The sequence below is a fragment of the Narcine bancroftii genome, chromosome 2, assembly GCF_036971445.1.
Source record: "Narcine bancroftii isolate sNarBan1 chromosome 2, sNarBan1.hap1, whole genome shotgun sequence".
In the NCBI taxonomy this organism is placed as follows: Eukaryota; Metazoa; Chordata; class Chondrichthyes; order Torpediniformes; family Narcinidae; genus Narcine; species Narcine bancroftii.
This window is the reverse complement of record NC_091470.1, coordinates 369,887,729-369,911,380: the sequence shown is the minus strand read 5'-3', so window position 1 is coordinate 369,911,380 and position 23,652 is coordinate 369,887,729. Positions and strand designations below refer to the sequence as shown.

Genomic DNA, 23,652 nt, shown 5'->3' with positions numbered 1-23,652 from the left:
ATTGGCACTTTTCTCACATGACAACGGGCTACGTTACAGAAGTGGAGCCGCGCAGGAGGCGCCCGATGCAGGACTCTGGAACGAAGCATTGGAGAAATTCATCTGGCTTTGATGAAGCTTTACAGCCCAAAACATCGGCCGTTCTATTTCTCCCACCAATGAGAAAAATGGGCAGTCGTTAGAGCAGGTATTGGGTCAGCACAACACTACAGGCTGAAGGGCCTGTACTGCACTGTCGATTTCCGTTCTATGATGCTGCTTGACCCCTTGAGTTCCTTCAGCAGATTGCATTTGGCTGCATTTTAGTCACTATAAACTATTTTGGGATACCTCACGTCGTAAAAGATGTCACTCCTGAAGACTCTCGAAAATTTCAAAAGATGGACGGTGGAGAGCATTCTGGCTGATTGCATCACTGCCTGGTACAGAGGCGTCAAGACTCAGGACCAGAATAAACTCCAGAGGGTTGTAAACTTGGCCTGCAACATCACAGGCACCAGAATTCACTCCATCGAGGACGTCTATATGAGGGGCAGTCTTAAGAAAGCAGCCTCTATCCTCAAGGACCCCCCACCACCCAGGCCCTGCCCTCTTTTCTCTGCTACCATCAGGAAAGAGGTACAGGAGCCTGAAGACGAGCACCCAGCGGCACAAGGACGGCTTCTTCCCCTCCGCCATCAGATTCCTGAATGGATAATGACCCCCAGACACGGCCTGACTTTTTGTGCTCTGTTCTGGTTCTGACATTTCTGAGATTCTTTTAAACCACTGCACATTAACCAACTGTAAATTAACATGCACATGGATATTGAATTCAATAAGCAGCCGACAAATAAAAGCTTGAGTAATCCAATTTGCAATTCAGATTCATTACTTTGAAAGCATGCTTTAAATGTAAGTGAACGTGGTACAGGCTGGCGGACAAGAAGGGTAAGAATTGAGAGGTTTCCAGGGCAAACCCAAAGAGGAGGTTTGCTCCATCCAGGAATGGTCACAGAAGGCAAGAACACCGAGAGCCCTTCTTCAGAAGGTTGAGGCGGGCAACGCTACCGGCCACCATCGAGTCAACCTTGTACAGAGTGCCCCGGCTGGCTGTATCACAGTGGTTGCTGTCCACCATCAGATCTGAGCTCAATCCACAGTGCCATAAAAATGGCAGAAAGGATCCCCTCCCCCCCCCCCCCATTGACATGATCTGCCAGGATATTTGTCTGAAGAGGGCGCACAAAATCATCGAAGACCCCTTCTGCCCCGCACACAGCATATTTCAGCTGCTCCCATCAGGGAAGGGATCCAGGAGGATCAGAGCCAGCCCCATCGGGCTGAGGAACAGCTTCTTCCCACGGGCAGTGAGAACGCTGAACGACTGCTACAACAACTCTCCTTGACGCTACTATTTTTTAAAGAATATTTATTTTAATATATGTAGTGTCCATATGTATTGTTTGAACGTGTGTTTTATAGAGTTCTGCATCGTGGACCGGAAACGCCATTTCGTCAGGTTGTACCGATACAATAGGATGACAAATAAATGAACTTATTTGAAATGAAGGATTTCAAAGCATCTTCAATAAAACAAAGCTGCTTTTTAATGATCACGGCCAGGCCAAATTTGACTCCGTGTTGCATCTGGAGTTATTGGGGCATTGATAAAGCCTGGGGAGATGAGGGAGACATTTACCTTCAACTAAGCCTACCTGGTATCCAAGTCTTTAACTGCCCATCTTCCACTGCAGAAAGCTCGGTGGGCCCTTCAGTCCATTGTGTCAATACTAGCATATTTTTTGGACAGCAAGCACTTTTCTGCTCTTTAATCCAGTGAGTTATGGAGCACAGACGCAAACAGGGCCTTCCATGGTGTGGGTCATAAGGAAGGAAGGCAAATGGAAAGCTGGCGTTCAGTTCCAGAGGGAGAGGAAATCAAAGCAGGGGTGCGATTTGAGGCCTTATATTGGTCAGACTGCACTTGGAGGATTGTGAGCACTTGTGATCTATTTTCTCCAAAGAAAGATGTGTTGGCATTGGGGAGGGTCCAGAGGAAGTTCACGAGAACAATCCCCGGAATGAAAAGGTTTTTATTATGAGGAGTGTTTGGGGTTTCTGGGGCTGTACGCACTGGAGTTTCGAAGAATAAGGGGGGGACATCATTAAAACCTGCCGAACACTGAAAGGCGTGGATGGAGAGGACGTGGAGAGAATGTTTCCCACGGTGGGGAGACCAGGACCAGAGGTCACAGCCTCAGGTAACAAGAGTCCCGTTAGAACAGAGATGCAGAGGAATTTCTTTACCGGGGGAGGGGGGTGGTGGTGAACCTGTGCAAGTCGTTGCTGCAGACGGCTGTGGAGGCCACGTCATTGGAAGGGAATCAAGGGTTGCAGGGTGACAGCAGGAGAATGGGGTTGGAAAGTATTGTACAATGGAATGGTGGGGTAGACTCAATGGGCTCATTCCACTCCTATGTCTTATGGTCCAGAGCAGCAGCTGCCTCCATGTTCACCCGCGTGTCTCCCCACCCAGCTCCATTCCCCCACCATCTCTGTTCATCTGCCAACCACCCCTGCGTCACCCAACACTACCCCCCCACCCCTCCTCCCTTCTCTCCTCATCCCTCCTCACTTCATCCCTCCTCTCCTCATCCCCTCCTCCCTCCACTCCTTATCCCTCCTCCTCCCTCTTCTCCTCCTCCCTCCACTCCTCATCCACCCCTCCTCCCTCCCCCTCCTCTCCTCATTCTTCCTCACCTCCTCCTCCCTCCACTCCTCATCCCCTCCTCCCTCCACTCCTTATCCTTCTAGCCTCTCCCTCCTCTTCTCATTCCTCCTCACCCCCCTCCTCACTTTTTAATTCAGTCACCCACCCATTTTTCCACATTACTAGTGAAGGACTGGGGCCTGAAAAGTTAACCTCCTTTTGCTCCTACGGGGTTTAAAATGTATTTTCCACATGTTAGAAACTGATTCCACCCAATCGCACCCAATTAACCTACAAACCCTGTAATGTTTTGAGGGTGGGAGGAAACTGGAGCACCCGTAGGGTGGCATGGTCAGCGCGTCGGCTTTACAGCGCCAGGGATCGGGACCGGGGTTCGAAACCCACGCTGTCTGTAAGGAGTTTATACGTTCTCCCTGCGTCTCTGTGTGGGTTTTCCCCGGGGGCTCTGATTTCCTCTCACCATTCAAAACGTACTGGGGTATAGGTTAATTGGGTGTAAATTGGACTCGTAGGGTGAAATGGCCTGTAACCGTGCTGTATCTCTAAAAAATAAAGTCCATGGGGTCACGTACTCCTTGCACTCAGCGCCAGATTCGAACCAGGGATGCTGGCGCTGTGATAGCGTTGCACTAACGGCTACGCTAACCATGCTGCCCACCTTCCTGTGCAGTCTGCGTGACCTGCTGAGATTCTCCAGCACCTTTGGGTCCTGACCATTTGCCTTATTCTCCTCTTGAACCTTCCACAAGCTCGCGCTCCAGAATTGGACAAAACACACCACTTTTCAATCCAGTGTTTTCTCTAGGTTCAAGCTTTCAGGTCCCGTGTTTCCATTCCTGAAGCCCAGAACATTATATTCCTTATTAAACACTTTCTTAACCTGTTTTACCTCTTATCAAGATTTATGGACACTTCCATCCAGGTCCCTGTGTTCCCGCACACACTGGAATTGTGACATTTGGCCTATATTGTTCTTTCTGCCAAACTGTATCACTTCACACGTCCCTGTTTTTTTATAAAGTTAATAGATTTCAAATCTGCATCAAATATATTGGGAATTGGAACTATAATTGATTTTGCAGCTTGCTTTGGCTGTGTGTGACTGAACACAAGAGCCAACTCAAAGTGTCACACACATGCAAAAAGCCCTTCCAGTGAACGGTCAAGTTTATCGTCACCTGATTGCACAAGTACAACTCGACGGAACAGCGTTCTCCGGTCCTCGGCGCAGACACACAACCAGACATAACACACATATAGACAAACAATACATAGGCAGGACAAGTATTCACACATACAAATAAATATGGTTTCGTGAATACGAGAGGCTCGAAGGGTCAGTGGGAGCAGTTCCTTTGGTCGTTCAGCGTTCTCACTGCCCGTGGGAAGAAACTGTTCCTCAGCCTGGTGGGGCTGGCTCTGATCTTCCTGGATCTCCTCAGCTGAAAGATGCTGCGTGCGGTGTGGAAGGGGTCTTCACTGATTTTGTGCGCCTTCTTTAGACACGTCGATGGGAGGGAGGGAGGATCCAGTGACCCTCTCTGCCTCTCTTATGATCTTGTGGATTGACGTCCGACAGAAACTCCAAGGTTAAGGAACAGACGTACAGATAGGACGCTACAATTGGTGAATGATCTGTGAGGAGAAAACCTGACTGGATGTACGCCATTAAGGCGAACATTTTACCCTCAAGCAAGCCACGGTTGCAGTACAGTTATTGTAGCGGTTAGCACGGCGCTGTGACAGCGCCAGTGACTCGGGTTCGAATCCCTCACTGTCTGTTAGGAGTTTGTACGTTCTCTCTGTGTCTGCGTGGGTTTCCTCCAGGTGCTCCGGTTTCCTCCCACCCTCCAAAAACGTACGGGAGTTGTAGGGTTACTACCATCACAGTGTCGCACACTTGCGTGTTTCACTTGGGGTTGTAGGTTCATTGGGTGTAACTGGGCGGCATGGGTTTAGATGGCCAGAATTGGCTTCTATAGTGTTGTAGATAACATTTAAAAGCCTGTGTGGGCATGGTTGTTCAGACATTGGCCTGGACTCTGCTACACTTTGGGACCTCCAAGATAAGAAAAAAAATTCCTGCTATCCTACACCGCTATCATCTGACGGAGAGGCCGTTCTGCCCACCGTGTCAGCGTTTGCTCGCTGATGCAATTGTCTCCCTTCCCTTTCTCTCAGTAGGCACCCACCTGCTTGAGGAGGGGTTCAGGTCTGAAATGTCGGTGATATATCTTTACCTCCCATGGGCGCTGCTGAGTTCCTCTCCTATATTTCTGCGTTTTTACTCCAAGCACATCGTCTGCAGACTGTCGGCTTTCGCACGCCTCCTTGTAGGTCTGCTGTATATAGATGCTGTTCGTGTGTAGTTGGCACTATGGTCCATAGATAGGCTGTTTCGTCTGGTTCTAAGTGACAATAAACTTGAACTTTATGGTTTCTACAATTCTTTGATCTTTGAGAGCTTTAATTGAATTGGGACCTATCAGGCATGAGGTCCCAAATCACAACCACTCTCTGTGCAACATCTGGCTTTCTTGCCAATTTCCTTAAGCCATTGTCCTCCTGCCACTGAGAGTATGTCCTCCCTGAAGGTGAATGAGATCAGCAGTTTTTTTAAACCTTCACAACACGGTCAAAGCCGATTCCAGTCACTTAAACCCGTGCTAACCAATCACACCGAGTTAATCTCCAAACCCCGCACCTTTTGGAACGTGGGAGGAAACCCACACAGACACGGGGAGATAAAGACAGGGGATAGGATTGAAGGATTCATGCTCCAAGATCTCATCCATCAAGAATAGGGTTGAGGGTTTCCCATTCCTTAAAGCTTAAATATATTTGTCACAAAATGCCTCGTAGTGACAAGGGTTCGACTCCGAACGGGCCCACAGTTTATCTCTAACATTCATACAGCTGTCTGTATAAAGCCAGACAGGGCTTAGTGCATGGAGCAACACATGGGGTTTTGGCACGGATGGCGTGACAGTTAGCGCCACGCCGTTATGTCACCAGCGATCGGGACCAGGGTTCGAATCCAGCACTGTCTGTCAGGAGTTTGTACATTCTCCCACCTCCCGTGCCTGCGTGGGTTCTCCCCGGGGGCTCCAGTTTCCTCCCACCATTCAAAACGTTTCCAAGTGTGAAGATGATTGGGTGTAATTGGGCGGCACGGAACTGAGGGCCAAAATGGCCTGTATGTCTACATTTAAAATAAATTGTGGCCATTCATGAGACTTGGTTACAGGAGGGGCAGGACCGGCAGCTCAATGTTCCATGCTTCTGTTATTTCAGACACGATAGAACAGGGATGGGGGGCGGGGGAGGGGGAATGAAAGGGGAAAAGTGGCATTGCTCATCAGGGAAAATATCACAGCTGTGCTCAGGCATAACAGACCAGAGGGCTCGACCACTGAGGCTAATATGGGTGGAGCTGAGGAACGGGAAGGGCATAACCACACTCATGGGGCTGTGTTAGACAGCCCAATAGTCAGCAAGGATTGGAGGAGCAAATCTGTAGAGTGATAGCAGACAGCTGCAGGAAATAAAGTTGAGATAGTCGGGGATTTTAACTTTCCACATATTGACTGGGACTCCCATCCTGTGAAAGGGCTGGATGAATTAGAGTTCATCAAATAGAAGACCCACTTAGGGAACAAGACCGGGCAGGCGACGGGATTGGGTACAACGAAACACTGGGTCCAGTGATCATAATGCCATAAGTTTCCAGACACTATATTTTGGCAGCTAAGACGACACTTGAAGGACCCCAAAAAACACCTCCAAAAAAGGGGTCGTCCTATAGGCCAGGATACAAAAATTGACCTGAAAATTCTACTCAAAATACCACTTGATTGGTTTCATAACCTAGACCCCATCCAGGATGCAGTGCTAATTTTTTTTTGGTGCTAACCAAGGAGATGCCAGAGCCACCCCATGAGGTGCCTGAAGCTGCCCCCTGAGGTGTCGGAGTGGCCCCCTTGAATTGTCTGAAGATGCCCCCTGAGGTGTCGGAGGGGCGCTCCGGTGAGCACTGCACCCCTGGACGCCACCCTATCACAAATTTTTAAGCTGCTGTAGTGAGCATAATTTTTATTTTGCAATAAGATCCATGACCAATGTGGTGTTAAACCAATAAGAGGTTTGTAAAATCAAAAAGAAACCACATCATAGGCATTGAAAACTACTAGCTTCATCGTCTGAGGCAAAGAGCTCGGCGAGCACACCCAGAGTCTCACCGCTTACACTGTCGTCAAGGAGAAGGATAGGTCTGGTCCTCGGGTTGAGACTCTAACTCAGAGAAAGGCCAAGTTTGATCGGATCAGAAAGGATCTGGCAAGTGTGGATCGGGAAAGGTTGTCTTCAGGTAAGGATGCGCTTGAGAAGTAGAAGGACTTCAAATGTAAAATTTTGAGAGGACAGAGTTTGTGTATTGCTGTCAGGATTAAAAGCAAGACTCATAGGTACAGGGGACCTGGATTTAAGAAATATTGAGGCCTTGGGTCAGAAGAAGAAGGAGGTGAAAAGTAGCTTTGGGCAACAGTGGACAAACAAGGAACTTCAGTGCAAGAAATGCAAGAAAATACTTAAGGAGGAAATCATGAGGGATAAAAGCAGACATGAGGTTGCTTTGGCAGTCAAGGTAAAGGACATCCCAAGGGGTTGCCCAGATATATTAAGAGTAAAAGGATAGCAAGGGACAAAATTGGTCCTCTTGAAGAGTAGAGTGGCTGGCTATATATGGAGCCAAAAGAGATCAGGGAGATCTTAAACATTTTTTTTTACATCTGTATTTACTCAGGAAACTGGCACAGAGTCTCTGGAAGTGAGGCAAACAAGCTGTGAGCTCATGGACCCTGTAAGATTACAGAGGAGGAGGTGCTTGCGGTCTTGAGGCAAATAAGGGTGGGATAAACCCCCCCAGGGCCTGACAAGATATTCCCTTGGACTCAGAGGGAGACTAGTGTAGAAAGTGCAGGGGCCCTGGCTGATATATTTAAAACATCCTTTTAGCCACGAGGGAGATGCTAGAGGATTGGAGGGTAGCTCATGTTGTTCTGCTGTTTAAAAAAAGCTCTATGAACAATTTGGGAAATGATAGGCCGGTGAGCCTGACATCAGAAGTGTGTAAGCTATTGGAAGATATCTAAGCATTTGGGTTGACAGGAATTATCAGGGATGGTCAACATGTCTTTGGGCATGTAGATCATGACCAACCAATCTTCTAGAGTTTTTCCAAGGAGATTATCAGGAAAGCTGATGAAGGAAAGGCAGCGAATATTGTCTACGTGGACTTTAGTGAGGCCTTTGACAAACTCCCACATGGGAGGTTGGCCAAGAGGTTCTATCACTCAGAGGTAGTGAATTGGATGAGACATTGGCTTTTCAGAAGAAGCCAAAGAATGGTAGCAGATGATTGCCTCTCAGACTAGAGGTGTGCCTCAAGGATTGGCATTTTGGCCCTTGATGTTTGTCATCCATATGGATGGTAATGTGGTAAATTGGATCAGCAAATTTTGACACAAAGATCGGAGGCGTTGTGGACAGCGAGGAAGACTTTCAAAGTTTGCAGAGGGATCTGGACCAGCTGGTAAAATAGGCTGCAAAATGGCAGATGGAAGGGAGTGGGGAAAAGTGTGAGGCGTTGCATTTTTGGGAGGACAGGGCTTAGACAATAAGCAGTATGCAACTACAGAGAGTGGCAGAACAGAGGGATATGGAAATAGATGCATAATTCCCTGACAGAGGCGTCACGGGTAGATGGGGTCAGAAGAGAGCTTTAGACACATCGGCCTTCATAAATCAAAGTATTGGGTACTGCAGTTGGGATGCTATTGAGAAATTGTATGTCAATGGTAAGGTGAAATTTGGAGTATTGTGTGCAGATTTGTCACCTCTATAGAAAAGATATCAAGAAGATTGAAAGCATGCAGAAAAAAATGATAAGGATGTTGACAGGACTTGTGCTTCTCATTGAAAAAAGGATGTGATGACATTACAAAGGGTTTAGAGGAGGTTCACAAGAATGATTCGAGGAATGAAAGGAACGCTTGAAAGCTCTTGGTCTGCACTCATTGGGATTTAGGAGAATGAGGAGGGGGGATCACATTGAAACATTTTGAATGTTGAAAGGCGTGGACAGAGTAGATGGAGAAAGGTTGTTTCCCACGGTGGAAGAGTTCAGGACAAGAGGGCACAACTTCAGGATTGAAGGGCATCCACTTAGAGCAGAGATGCGGAGGAACTTCTTCAGCCGGGGGCGGGGGGGGGGGTGAATCTGTGGAATTTGTTGCCACAGGCGGTTGTGGAGGCCGGGGCATTGGGTGTATTTAAGTCAGAGGTTGATAGGTTCTTGATTAGCCAGGGTATCAATGGTTATGGGGAGGAGGCTGGGCTGAGTGGGGAAAATGGATCAGTTCATGATTAAATGACAGGACAGACTCGATGGGCTGAATGGCCTATTTCTGCACCTATGTCTTGTGGACTTGTATTACTCCATTCCCTCCATATTCCTGTGTCTCAAGCATCACCATCAGATCTGCTTCCACCACTACTCCTGGCAGCCCATTCCAGGTGCAAAAAAAAACCTCATTCCACACATCTGCTGCAAATTCCAACCCCCCCCCCCCCCTTTTCTCCTTAAACACCCTACTTCTAACGTGTGATATTTGTACCCTGGGGAAAAGATTATGACCATCAGCCAAGGCCTCTCAGGATTTTATAAACCTCCATCAGGTCCCCCCTCAGCCTCCAACACTCCAGAAACAAAAACAACCCAAGTTTGTTCCACCTTTCAGAATCAGAATTTATTGCCGTGAACATTTAAATTTAATTGAAATGTAGGCCTACAGCACTGTAACAGGGCCATTCCAGCTCACGAGCCCAAGACACCCAATTACCCCCAATTAACCTACAACCCTTGGTACGTCTCAAACATGTGTCTCTGCGGTAGATTTACAGGTGCACGTATTGCTCCAAATTACATTCCATAAATACACTTAGGCAGTGTCTATGGCTCACTGTCTGTTCAGGAATCTGATGGTGGAGGGGAAGAAGCTGTTTTTATACCGCTGGGTGCTCGTCTTCAGGCTCCTTTACCTTTTTCCCGATGGTAGCAGAGTGAAGAAGGCATGGCCTGGGTGGTGGGGGTCTTTGAGGATAGAGGCTGCTTTCTTAAGGCACCACATCTTGTAGACGTCCTCAATGGAGTGACATCTGGTGCCTGTGATGTCGCAGGCCAAATTAACAACCTTGGGAGCTTTTCCTGACCTGAGCATTGGCACCTCCGTACCAGGCAGTGATGCAACCAGACAGAATGCTCTCCATGGTACATCTGTAGAAATTTGCAAGAGTCTCCTGCGGTGTACCGAATCTCCTCAAATACCTCACAAAGTCTGGCCGCTAGCGAGCCTTCTTTGTGATTGCATCAATGTGGAGGCTCCAGGACAGATCCTCGGAGATGTTGACACGCAGGAATTTGAAGTTCTTGACCCTCTCCACTACTGAGCCCTCGTTGAGGACCGGAACATGTTCCCCAGACTTCCTCCCTACAACTCCAGACAAAATCCATTAAACCTCTTCTGTATCCCTTTCCAAAGCCTCAACCACCTTCCCATAAATGGAATGGCCAGAATCGCACACAATACTCCAAGTGCGACCTCACCAGAGTTCGGTATCGCTACAAACGACCTTCTCACTTTTATACTCAGTGTCCTGACCAATGAAAGGAAACATGTCACACCACAAGACATAGGCTGTTAGCCCGTTGACTCTACCCTGCTGGTTAATCATGAGCTGAACCATTTTTCCACTCAGTCCCACTCCCCGCCTTCTCCCCAGAACCAAAACCTTTCTTGACAATCATATCTCCTTGAGAGACCTCTTTCAGGGAGCTGTGCACCTGGATCCCCAGATCCCCCCATACATCAATGGTTTGAAAAGATCCCACCGTTGACTTTGATCACCAAAGGTGCAGCACCTCATACACCCGGCCCAAAAATAGGAAGCCTGCCACGTGTCTTCTTCACCACCCTATCTGCGTGGACACTTTTAGAGAGCTATGGATCCTTTGAAACTGGGAAGAGTTGATGAGAATGCAAGAAAGGACAAGAGGCCACGAGACGGAGGAGCTTGCTCTGCGAGCCACCAAAGACTAGATGGGCTGAATGGTCCACAGGAAATATAATTTGGTAGCACTGAATTACAGAACAGCAATAGATGGCAGAAAATGAAGACAATCTGAATATCCTCCCTCTCTAGACGTTTCCTGATGATGAGCGTTTCCACCATGTTCAGATTTTATTTCAGGTTTCTGGCACCTGCAGGCTATTATTTGTTCTCAAACAATGGAGGCAACTCAGCCCATCTTGCGCAGATCAATGCGTCTCACCAATTGGCCAATCAACGTTCATGCCGCTCCCAGCAGTCCCATTCCCCATCTTACTCCCCTACTGCTCACCTGACACCACTCGTCAGCTCTCTCACCATTACCCTACTGTTCCTATGACCATAAGAAAGGGCATTGGAACTTCCGCCAAGAACCACTCGGCATAAACTCTTACCCGCACAGTTGATCACCTGACAATGCGAGTTGTAATTCACGTTCAAAATTCGAGTTCAAATTTGTCAGAACACAAAATATTCAAGATTCTTTTAAACTTTATTTATTCATTCAAAATACAGATAATAAGTAACATTCTTTTCTTTGGCTTGGCTTCGCGGACGAAGATTTATGGAGGGATATGTCCATGTCTGCTGCAGGCTCGTTTGTGGCTGACAAGTCCGATGCGGGACAGGCAGACACGGTTGCAGGAGAAAATTTGTTGGTTGGGGTTGGGTGTTGGGTTTTTCCTCCTTTGTCTTTTGTCAGTGAGGTGGGCTCTGCGGTCTTCTTCAAAGGAGGTTGCTGCCCGCCGAACTGTGAGGCGTCAAGATGCATGGTTGGAGGCGAGATCAGCCCACTGGCGGGGGTCAATGTAGCAGGCACCAAGAGATTTCTTTAAGCAGTCCTTGCACCTCTGTCTTGGTGGCCAGTGGAACATGAACGATATATTTTATATATATATAAAAGAAAAAAAAAGAAAAATAAAGAGAACCTCCCCCCCCCCCCCCCCCCCTTCAGCCAACCAAGATTCTTTTATTGTCGGGTAATAAAATCAACTTAATATTACACAAAATTGACTCTAGTCTGCTGTAACGTCAACAAAGGTTCACCACCATCAGAAATTGCCCTGTGCCCCTAACAATGAGAGACAGTCCCTTCAGGGGCATTGAGTGTCCATGGTTTTTCCTCCAGTTCTCCTGCAGCCACACTGACTCCTGTTTGATCCACTGACAACCTGAGCTGCAGATCCGAACCTCCGACACGATCAGGAAGCCTTCAGCGCCCAAGGCCCCTCACGACCCACTCCCGTCCTCAGAACCCTCTCACATCCCGGTTCAGATACCTGATTCCCCTTCAGCTTGTCTGAACCAGTCTCCGGAAGTCCGCCGTCTGGGGTGAGTTTGACATCACATGCACTCAAGATATTTTTTCTGCAGAATTTTCTAAGTCTTTAAATGAGTCCCCGATTGAGTTTGTGGTTGAGGAGTCTGATGGTGGAGGGGGGAGCACCTGTTCCTGAACCTGGTGGGTGCGAGTCTTATGGCACTGACACCTCTTTCCTGATGGCAGCAGCGAGAACAGAGCATGTGCTGGGTGGTGTGGATCCTTGACGATCACTGCTGCTCTCCGACGGCAGCGTTCCCTGTAGATGGGATCTCAATGGTGGGGAGGGTTTTGCCTGTGATGTACTGTCAGTGTCCACTACCTTATGAAGGGCTTTACAATCAAGGGTATTGGTGCCCCCATACCAGACCATGACGCAGCCGGTCAGCACATTTTCCACCACACCTCTGTAGAAGGTTTCCAATATCATACCGAACCTCCGCAAACACTTGAGGAAGTCGACATGCTGACGTGCTTTCTTCACGATGACATTAGTGCGGTGGGACCAAGAAAGGTCTCCTGAGACAGCGACTCCCAGAAATTTAAAGTTGCTTCCTATCTCCCCTTCTGATCCCCCTAATGATACAACTGATGTTAAAACTTGCAACATATTTTTCTTAGCTACGAAAACCTCCTAACAGCAGAACTGTAGCCACGTGTTTTGGTGGCGCGGTTAGCCGAGACGATGCCCCTCAATTCCTTTGCTCTTTGACCTAGTTTTGCTGCCCTTGGCATTTGCTCTTTGAGAGTACAGAGATTTTACAGGATTGGAGTTTCCATATGCAGACGACCTTTTACCTCTTTATTTCAAATCCTGAGGTTTCAATAACAAATATATTAACTTTATTTGCTCAATTTAGTCAGTTCTCGGGCTACAAATTATATTTGCATAAGAGTGAACTATTACCCCTTAAAGGAATCTTTTCCAAGATACTTTAATTTTCCTTTCGAGGTAGTGAAAGGCCAGTTTAGATATTTGGGGATTACCATCATTAGGAGTTACATACATTTATTGGAAGAATTTTTTTGGTATTAGTTAATGATATAGGGATGGTCACCTTTATCTATGTCAAGAATTGGGCACATCAAAACAGTTAAAATGAACATTTTACCTAAATTTTTGGATCTTTATTCCTTCTTTGATCTACCAGATTCCATGATCTCGTCGTATATGACGGCAAAGAAGAGAATCTCGTGCTGTGCTGATACAACCACTGGACTGTCAGTGACTACCTGCGTCTGTCCGCACTCCTGCACTGCCTACTGCAGGGGGGGCGACCCACTGAACCTGCAGGGAGGTAACCAAGCTCCACCTACTCCCTGCCATTCCCTGGCCCCATATAAAGGCTCACGCCGGCTCTTGGTACGTGCAGGGAGGTAACCAGGCTCCACCTACTCCCTGCCAATCCCCGGCCCCCTATAAAGGCTCACGCCGGCTCTTGGGCAGGAGTAAGGTGCACGGAGCCAGAAAGGATCCAGAACCTCGAGTGCAGGTTTTAATCTAATTAAATTTCATTCTTTGATCGCACTGCAGCACACCACAATTTAATTTGTTTAATTTTAAAGAGCCACCGAGAAGTTTTTCAGCATGGAGAAGCTGGATATTGATCCCCAACACCCAGAAGCTTCAGCTCACTTCGAGATCTGGAAGCACACGATCAGCCACACTCAGGCTGAGGTCATCAATTCAGACCAGAAATAACTCATGGTACTGCGCACGAAACTGGGCCCGTTCGTGTTCCAGGCAAACCGTGACTGTACCGAGTAAAAACTGGCAATGGCCATCCTGGAAAACATCTATTGTCCCCCAGTGAATGTACACCAGTCCAGGTACCTGCTTAGGACCAGGCTACAGCAGCTTACCTTGGGGCACTGCGTGAACTGGCGCGCCCGTGCATGGCCGAACCTCAGGGTGACCGCTGGGGAAGTGGAAGGACTCATCTGGGTGTGCGTGTGTGCGAGGCCTGAGATCGAGGGCAACCTGACAGAGACTGCCGGAAGAAAGCAATGCTTCCCTCACGAGGGTCATCAATGTGGTCCGTTCCCTGGAGGCCGCGGCCCACCACGCAAAACCTTCCATGCCCCCCTGCCGCCCCCTTCAGCTTGGCCGACGCAGACTACTGCTGCCGTCGAGGGCCCCTTCTGTGAAGACGCGATCGCCGCAGCCGATGCATCCTGCTGCTGGAAGGTACTGCGGGACCTAGTGTGGATCTGACAGACGCTCCCGGAAGAAATATCTAGCGAGGAACTTGCATTACTCCTGATGCGGTATAAATAGAGCTGATAGAAGATAGGAGCAGGAGCAGGTCATTCGACCCTTCGAGCCTTCTCCGCCATTCAACGAGATCATGGCTGATCTTAAAGTTCAGTACCCCGTCCCCGCCTTCTCTCCGTAACCTTTAATACCCTTATACTGAAGAAATAGATCTAATTCCCTCTTAAATAGATTTAATGAACCTGCCTCTACTGCCCTCTGTGGCAATGAATTCCACAGATTCACCACCCTCTGGGTCAAGAAATTCCTCCTCATCTCGGTCCTAAATGGTTTGCCCATTATCCTCAAACCATGGCCCCGGGTTCTGGATTTTCCCACCATTGGAAACATCCCATTTGCATCCATTCTGTCCAGTCCTGCCAGAATTTTATAGGTCTCTATGAGATCCCCTCTCAATCTTCTCAACTCCAGCGAGTACAATCCCAATTAGCGCAATCTTTCCTCCTAAGTCATTCCTGCCATTCCAGGTTTCAGCCTGGTGAATCGCCTCTGCACTCCCTCCATTGCAAGAACATCCTTCCTTAGATAAGGTGACCAAAACTGCACACAATACTCCAGGTGGGGTCTCACTAAGGCCCTGTACAGCTGCAGTAAGGTATCCTTGTTCCTAGACTCAAACCCTCTTGCTATGAAGGCCAACATACCATTTGCCTTTTTAACCGCCTGCTGTACCTGCATGCTCGCCTTCAGAGACTGGTGTACAAGTACCCCTAGGTCTCTCTGCACTTCCCCATCTCTTAATCTATTGCCATTCAAATAGTAATCTGCCCTCCGGTTTGTATTACCAAAGTGGATAGCCTCACATTTATCCACATTGTGATCTCCAAAAGACTAAAACAAATGGGGGATTATCATGACCAAACTTTCCATTCTGTTATTGGGCGGCCAATATCCTTATGGCCAATATCCTTATGCTCTTCATGGGTAGAAATGGAATTGAATTTTTCTCAAAACATATCGATATTGACTACTTTTGGTTCAATTTTACGTTTCTGTTTCTCTAAATTGACTAAGAACCCAATACCGAGGCAGAGACGGAGGATATGGACACAGTTCAGGATTTTGTTTTTTGGTTTTTAGTTTTCCTATTGTAACTAATCATCTTTTCCAACCCTCTTTGTTAGAAACTGGTTTTAAGAAACAGTGTAGATTGGAAGTTTTAAAGATCTTTTAATTCAAGATAATTTTGCTTCTTTTGAAGAAACTAACAGCAAAATTTAATCTTTCCAATAGACACTTTTTTTTTAGATATTACAAATTGGGCATCTTGTTCAGTCCAAACTTTCTGATTTCCCTCGAATTTCTGAAGCGAATATTCTTGATGTATTTTTTGATTTGTAATGTTCTCACGGAGGATTCATATCAAATATTTATAATAATTTAATGGATTTAAGAATGGCCAGGATTAAGAATGATTGGGAGCGTGATTTGAATAGAGGATTGGGACACATCTCTTAATTTGATCAATGAGTCTTTATTTTGTGCACGACCTTGTTTGTTGCAATTTAAGGTGATGCACAGAAGATGTGTCGAAAGTGAAATGATCTTGTTTATATCCATTATTTGGATCCATTATGTGATAAGTGTAAAATATATGAAGCTTCGTATGTTTTGGGAGTGTCCGAACTTGGAACATTTTTGGAAAGAGATTTTCCAAACTTTATCAATGATTCTTAAGACTAAAGTTCGAACCATGCCCTTTGCTGGCTTTATCTGGTTTTACTCTAGAAGAGGAGATATCTCTATCCTTAACCTAGAAGTGAATCTGACCTTTTGCTTCGTTGATAGCAAATTTGATGAAGTGGAAAGATAAGGTTTCACCCACTTACCCTTCCTTCACTGGTCACATGATGCCACATCTTATTTAAGTTTCTAAAATTTTAGATCTAATATTAAAGATGCAAAGTGTGTATTTGATAAGATGTGGGGCCCGTTCAGGGATTATTATCATCGCCTGTGGATTGAAGTCGGGTGGATGATCCGAAGATTCCCCGTCTGGTGTCTGGGGGTGTTATTCGATTCATATTTACAATATATGCAGATAAACCTTGTTTAGGGGGGGGAAGATTAGTGGGGATAAAAAAATCCTTGTGTTTTCCTTTTTTTGATTAAGACACAAGTAAAAGGGGGGGGGGGTTTAACTAAAGATCACGGATCACATCACAGAACAATATGATCACATCAGAGAACTAAAGATATCTTGTAGAAGAGAATCTTGCGTGTATTGTCTGTATAATGTTTATGTTCAATGTTATTTTTGGACATAGCACGAGTCAGGATTTAATTGTTTAATTATTATAATTATAGAAGTTGACGTCCTGAATGAAAGGAGTTATGTAATCATGGTCCTGCTTCTAATTTACATTTGATGTGTGATATGTATATGATACAATTTGATTTACGTTATCGTTAGTTTACCTTGTGTAAAGGGCTTTTGCTAAACTCAATAACAATACTTTAAAAAGCAGAGAGCTTAGCCCAACCCTGTTACATTCCCGCGCGGTCTGCATAGGCTTCCTTCGGGGGCTCTGGTTTCCTCCCGCCATTAGCGTGCCCGGGGGTGTAGGTTAATTGGGTGGCTCGGGCTTGTGGGCCAGAAGGGCCTGTTACCGTACTGCATGTCTAAATTTAAATGCATCCCTTTCGTTCACCAGAGTGACCTACTGTTTGAAATTCTGCACCATTGCAGTGCAGTTTAAGCAACGAGTTCTTCCCCCCACCCCACCCCCCAGAAATCATGTTGAAAGAATAGGTTTGAAGAGAGAGAGAAAAAAAAGAATCAGGATTTAAGGTTGCCAAGAGACACATTTTACTGAGCATTGTTTACCCGTCAGCTGGAATTGATTAATCTTGTGTTCGGTGAGATCAGCGGATGAATCCAACACCTGGAATGCCCGACGATTCCCTCCATCCTTGATCCTTCCCCCTCATGTGACGGCAAATGACACACAAGTTTGTGCCAAGGCAGGTAACAAAGCGCATGGTCCGCGCGCGCAGGAGCAGGAGGCGGCCAACTGGCCCATCAAACCGGCTCCACCATTCCCGGCTGATCCATTCCTGGACTCTGCATCACCTACCCGGCTCTCCCCAGTAATTCCCCCACTATGCAAAGATTTATTTATTTGTGTCTTAAATATGTAACTTTGTATTTGATACATACGCACTTTGACTTTTTCTTGCATTATATTTTTCATTTAATTTTTAAGGTAGTTTACATGAACGTTTTCGCTGAGACGCTGCCACAAAACAACAAATTTCGTGACTTGTTCACTACAATAAATTCTCATTCTGACACTGCTTCCTTGGGCGGGATTACAACTGAGTGTAGATAGGATGTGCAAAGCACAGGGTGCTACAGCTTGAGGATTGGAGTTCTACGGATGAATGGAACCAGCAGAATCAAATGAGGAGCATTTGACGGCTCTTGGCCTATACCCGTTGGAATTTGGTGGGATGGGGGTGGATCTCATTGAAGCATTTTGGATGTTGGAAGGCCATGGACAGAGTAGGTGTAGAAAGGTTGTTTCCCACGGTGGGAGGCAAGGGGTCACAACTTCAGGATTCAGGGGCATCTGCTTAGAGCAGAGACGCAGAGGGATTTCTTCAGCCAGACGGAGGTGAAGGTGTGGAATTTGTTGCCACGGGCGGTTGTGGATGACGTGTCATTGGGTGCATTTAAGACAGAGATTGACGGGCCAGGGCATCAAAGGTTACGGGGAGAAGGTCGGGCAGTGGGATTGAGTGGGAAAATGGATCAGCTCATGATTAAATGGCTGGGCAGACTCGATGGGCTGAATGGCCTCTTTTTGCCCCTATGTCTCATGGTCTTATTGTGGTCATTTAATTTATACTGTTGCAGTTTGTACCTGCAAGAATGTCTTAAGGCCTTACGACACCGTTCCCCTGTACCTTCCGGAAGGACCCTCAGAATGTACCCCAGATGCGGTCTCACCCACGGGGTACTGAGGCTGAAGAGCTTTTTACCATGCATGTCCCAGGCACCCACCACTCCGTGTAAAAAAAACTTGCCCTGCTCGAACCTTAAACCAGCCATTCTCAACCGAGTATGACTCCCTATCTCTCTTCCCCCACCCCAAGGACGCTGCTCACAGTTCATGGGCCCCCTTCCCCGTGAAGCGGTCAAGTTTTGGTTTCTTCCGTACTTCTCTCCCATCGACTACAATGAAGTGAAAAGAAAGCAAGGCTTTTTACCAGAATGTGCTGTGGCCTCCGTGGAGGTCGCAGGCACTCACCCCCCCCCCCCCCCCACCCCGGTGAGAACAGCTACTGGCCTGAACCCACGTTCTCTAATCAGGAGGCCATTCGAGCCATCTTGCCTGTGCCAACTCGTAGCCAGGACCCTCCCATCTCTCCTATGCTCCTGGGTTGATGCCATTGGAGATTCCTGTTGAATCTTACTGCCCTCCTCTTTCAGAGAGAATTCTGGCCACCGCTCTCCAGGCTAATGGTTCCAATATCTTTTCAGAGTTTAAAATAAATCCACTTATACTATACCCTTTTTCCAAAGGCATTGAGAAATGACCACACACATTTCCCCCCTCCCACTTATAACCCCACAACAATATTTTCTTAATCTATAAAAACAAGTACTTGATTGAGTCACTGAAGTCATGTTGTTTATTGAAAGGAATCATTAACAATTTCCAGCTGGTGAACCAGGGACACAGTTTTTTCTTCATAGAGTCATACGCAAGAGAAACAGGTCCCTCTGTCCGAAGTCCCCACCAACCAGCCTTTCACACCCTCTGCACTCACCCCATTTTATTCTATCTTGAAGAATGGTTCAGGCCTGAAACGTTAGGTATAGATCTCTAGCTCCTATGGACACTGCAAGACCTGCTAAAAATGTGGCTGAACGGTCCACCAACCACAACCTCGCACTCAACGTCACCAAAACTAAGGAGCTGATTGTTGACTTCAAGAAGAGAAATCCAGGGGGGGTACGATCCAGTGATCATGGAGGGGGGGGGGGTTAGAGGTGGAGAGGGTGAGCAAATTTAAGTGCTTGGGAGTCACTATCTCGGAGGATCTTTCCTGGACCCAACACACCAATGGCATCATGAAGAAAGCACGTCAGCACCTCTACTTCCTCAGGAGTTTACGAGGATTTGATACGACACCAGAAACCCTGGTAAATTTCTAAAGAGGTGTAGTAGAGAGCGCTGACTGGCTCTATGGGGACACTAATATCCCCAAGGTAGTGGATACATCCCAGCAAATTACAGTTAAAACCCTACCCAAAATCGAGAGCATCTTTTAAAAAAATATTTAGACATACATCACATTAACAGGCCATTTTGGCCCATGAGCCCATGCTGCCAAATTTACATCCAATTAACCTACACCCCCTCCCAGTACGTTTCGAGCGGTGGGAGGAAACCGGAGCCCCCAGGGAAAACCCACACAGACACGGGGGGAATGTACAAACTCCTTACAGACAATGCAGGATTTAAACCCCAGCCCTGATCGTTGGCGCTGTAACAGCGTTGCACTGACTGCTACACCAACCATGCCACCCTACAGGGAATGCTGGGATCAAGAGTCAGTCACGATCATCAAGGATCCCTACTACCCAGCACACGCTCTGTTCTCGCTGCTGCCTTCAGGAAAGAGGTGTCGGTGCCACAAGACTTACACCACTAGGTTCAGGAACAGCTGCTCCCCTCCACCATCAGACTCCTCAATGACAAACTCAATCAGGGACTCACTTATGGTCCCATACTTGTGCACTGTATTGATTTTCTTTGTTTTCCCTGCTTTGCAGAGTCAGTTTGTTTACATTTGTTATCCATTTACAGATCTTTGTTTGCATGTTTACACTGTGTACAGTTTTATTTTGCACCACCAGTTAGTGGTAACTCCACCGTGCCCACCAGGAAAAGGAATCTCAGGGTTGTATGTGATGTCATGTCTGTACTCTGACCATAAATCTGAACTCTGAATGCCAACATTGCATTTGCCTACTTCACCATTGACTCAACCTGGATGTTATCCTGTACCAAAACTCCCAAGTCCCTTTGCAACTCCGAATTTTGAATCTTCTTCCCATCCAAATAATAATCTGACCTTTTCTTCCTTCTACCAAAGTGCACGTCCGTCCACTTTCCAACATTGTATTTAATTTGCCACTTCTTGCCCATTCTCCTCATCTGTCCAGGTCTCTTTGCAACCTGCCTTTGTATTTTGTCTGCATCTATCTAGGCTTTTATCTCCTTATTTGAAGACTTTTCAAGCGACACCTTTCCTCTTGCATTAACTGCAACTGCAAATCTTAATTTGTCTGTCCTTCAATATTTATTCGCTCTTTCTCGCTCCAGATGTCGTGAGGGTCACAAGGATGATTCTGGGAATGAAAGGATTATCACGTGAGGAGTGTTTGGCTGCTATTGGCCCGTACTCGTTGGAATTTAGGAGAATGAGGGGGGATCGGATTGAAACGTTTTGAAGGCGTGGGCAGAGTAGATGTAGAAAGGTTGTTTCCCATGGTGGGAGTTCCGGGACAAGAGGGCACAGCTTCAGGATTGAGGGGAGCCCGCTTAGAACAGAGATGCGGAGAAATCTCTTCAGCCTCCACAGGCGGTTGTGGAGGCTGGGTCGTTATGGCAGAGATTGATCGGTTCTTGATTAGCCAGGGTTATGGGGAGACGGCCAGCCAGTGGGGCTGAGTGGGAAAATGGATCAGCTCACGATTAAATGCAGGGCAGACTCGATGGGCTGAATGGCCTATTTCTGCTCCTATGTCTTATTGCAGTCATTTAGTTTTGCAACTGGTGTTCCTTCTGTACCTGAGTGAATGCTGTAAGCAAGAATTTCAGCGCATCTGTACTTATGGATATGACAATCAATGTTCATGGCCTCGATGATCCAGCGGCCAACTTGGCTGTATAATCAGTCCCAGAGAGGTTGGGATCTACCAAAAGCTGTCTTGTCAGCATTAACCGAGCAAGACAACACACACTTCCACAGGAAATCTGCACACAGTCATTCTCCCTTTCCTGTGCTGGAATTTTATTTATTTTTCCTGTTTTTCCTCTTTCTGGATTTGGCACATTGTCTCCCAAGTGGCCACATTGCGAGGTCGGGGCCCTCTTTGCCAACTTCCTCCCTCTCTCGTCCTCAACAATCAAGGCCGGTTCTAGCATTCCCATTCCCTGCAGGGGGGTGGTGGTGGTGGGGGGGGGGGGGGGGGAGTGTCAAGATCTGGAATGGCTCACTGGGACCATGGGAATACCAGGAGTCCATTCAGCCCTTCAAACCTGCTCCTTGCTCAATTATGCTGCGGTTGGTTCTTCCTGCCTTGAGGTTAGAAATGTCCACTCTGACCTGCCCTTCCTGGTGGTAGTGAGACAGCCTTCGTGATCACTGAATTTTCACACAACCAACCTGCTAAAATAGACGTTTGAACAACCCACGTTGAAAAACCAGGCAGGCCTCCTGGGTTGTATCAGTCCTGGGTTGATTTATACCCCCTCCCCAACACCACGTTCGGAGCATTCACACTGGCAGGTGGACCGCTAAATTCCAGGTACATTGCCTAGTTCAACACACGTTCAATTGACAGTGTGAAATAAAGTTTAGCTCAGGTGCTCCAGAGGGTACGCAAGGGTATAATACTGAGCTTTCTGTCTGGAGACGCATTACCCAGTCCCAAATTCCCTCGCCCAGAGACTGCTAAAAACAATTCCACAGCTCATAATCTTGCAACCCCAGTAACAAGTTAATTTTAGAGGCAGTTTAACACGGTAACAGATTTCTCCTGCAAAGGTGAGATATGACTCCATTTCAGGTACACACACATGCATTCAAACACTAGCAGATGGGGAGAGAGAGAGAAGCATCATTACCCACTCTTCAGAAAGACCACGGGTAAAAAACACTGCCACAGCTTCCCAACCAACTCTGCAATTTCTTGCTGCTTATATTCCAATCGAAAGGATTCAATCCGCAGTCCGAAATTTAAAAACAATGCGCTCCTGGCAAGAAGCAGCGGCTCATTCGACAATTTCTCAGAATTCAAGTTAGGGGAAGGATTACCCAGATCCACCAATCTCAAAATTCACTGTCTCGGGAAACAAAGACAATTTTTCCCAAATAGTCACCGCAACCTTGCCAAATCCATTTCAATGATAAATGCCGGTAAATTAGAGCGGAGGACATTACCACTTTGAGGAGCCGTCTGTCCCACGGGCGGCTGTAGATCTTCTGTCGCATTTTCTTCAACTAGGGAAGAAAGAGGCAAAACAAAAAGGTTAGCGTCAGGAGAGCCAAAACTCCTCAGTCTGTCTCCATTTACAAAAGACATTTCTTGCAAAACAAAGCTCAACCCCAACAAGTGAGCGACGTGGCATTTGGTAAGTCATGGCAGGATGAGGCTTGGAGGGTAAATGGAGATTGTTGTAGAATAGAGGGACACAATTCTCACAGGGGTTTGGAAGGCCACAGTGGTTACAGAATGGTGACCACTTTGTGGATGCACTGTCGCATTTAATAGATCAAAAATTGATGGAGAGGGACAGAAGGGCGAGTGGTTTGGTGGCAGGACAGCAACCTCTCCCTCAGTGCCAGGGAGATCAAGAAGCTGGTTGGTCACGCTCCACATCACCGGGACTGAGGCGGGGGTAACCAACAGCTTGAGGATTGTAAGGGTTAACGACTTCAAGAATGCGCACCAGCACTTACGTCCTCAGAAGCCTGAGGAGGTTTGGCCTTCCACCAGCGTTCCTTAACAACTTCTACAGGTGCACGACTGGCAACATCCTGACAGGGTGCGTCACTGCATGGGACGTGGTCAGTAAGAAGCTGCAGAGGGTTGTGAACGTGGCGAGACCATTGCAGGACCCCCCTCCATCGACTCCATCACACACCCCCCTCCCCTCCACCGACTCCATCACACACCCCCCTCCCCTCCACCAACTCCATCACACACCCCCCTCCCCTCCACCGACTCCATCACACACCCCCCTCCCCTCCACCATCACACACCCCCCTCCCCTCCACCGACTCCATCACACACCCCCCTCCCCTCCACCGACTCCATCACACACCCCCCTCCCCTCCACCGACTCCATCACACACCCCCCTCCCCTCCACCGACTCCATCACACACCCCCCTCCCCTCCACCGACTCCATCACACACCCCCCTCCCCTCCACCGAC

The 23,652-nt window shown here is 47.4% G+C and overlaps 1 protein-coding gene across 1 annotated transcript in view; it reads right to left on the bottom strand.

Annotated features, from left to right (window-relative positions):
* Positions 1-22,713, bottom strand: part of LOC138755856 (zinc finger protein 521-like) — a 421,662-nt gene extending 398,949 nt beyond the window's left edge. The window contains exon 1 of the mRNA XM_069922587.1: positions 22,657-22,713. The gene's annotated coding sequence lies outside the window, so the exon portion shown is untranslated. The remainder of the gene's footprint in view (positions 1-22,656) is intronic.
* Positions 22,714-23,652: the final 939 nt, after the last annotated feature.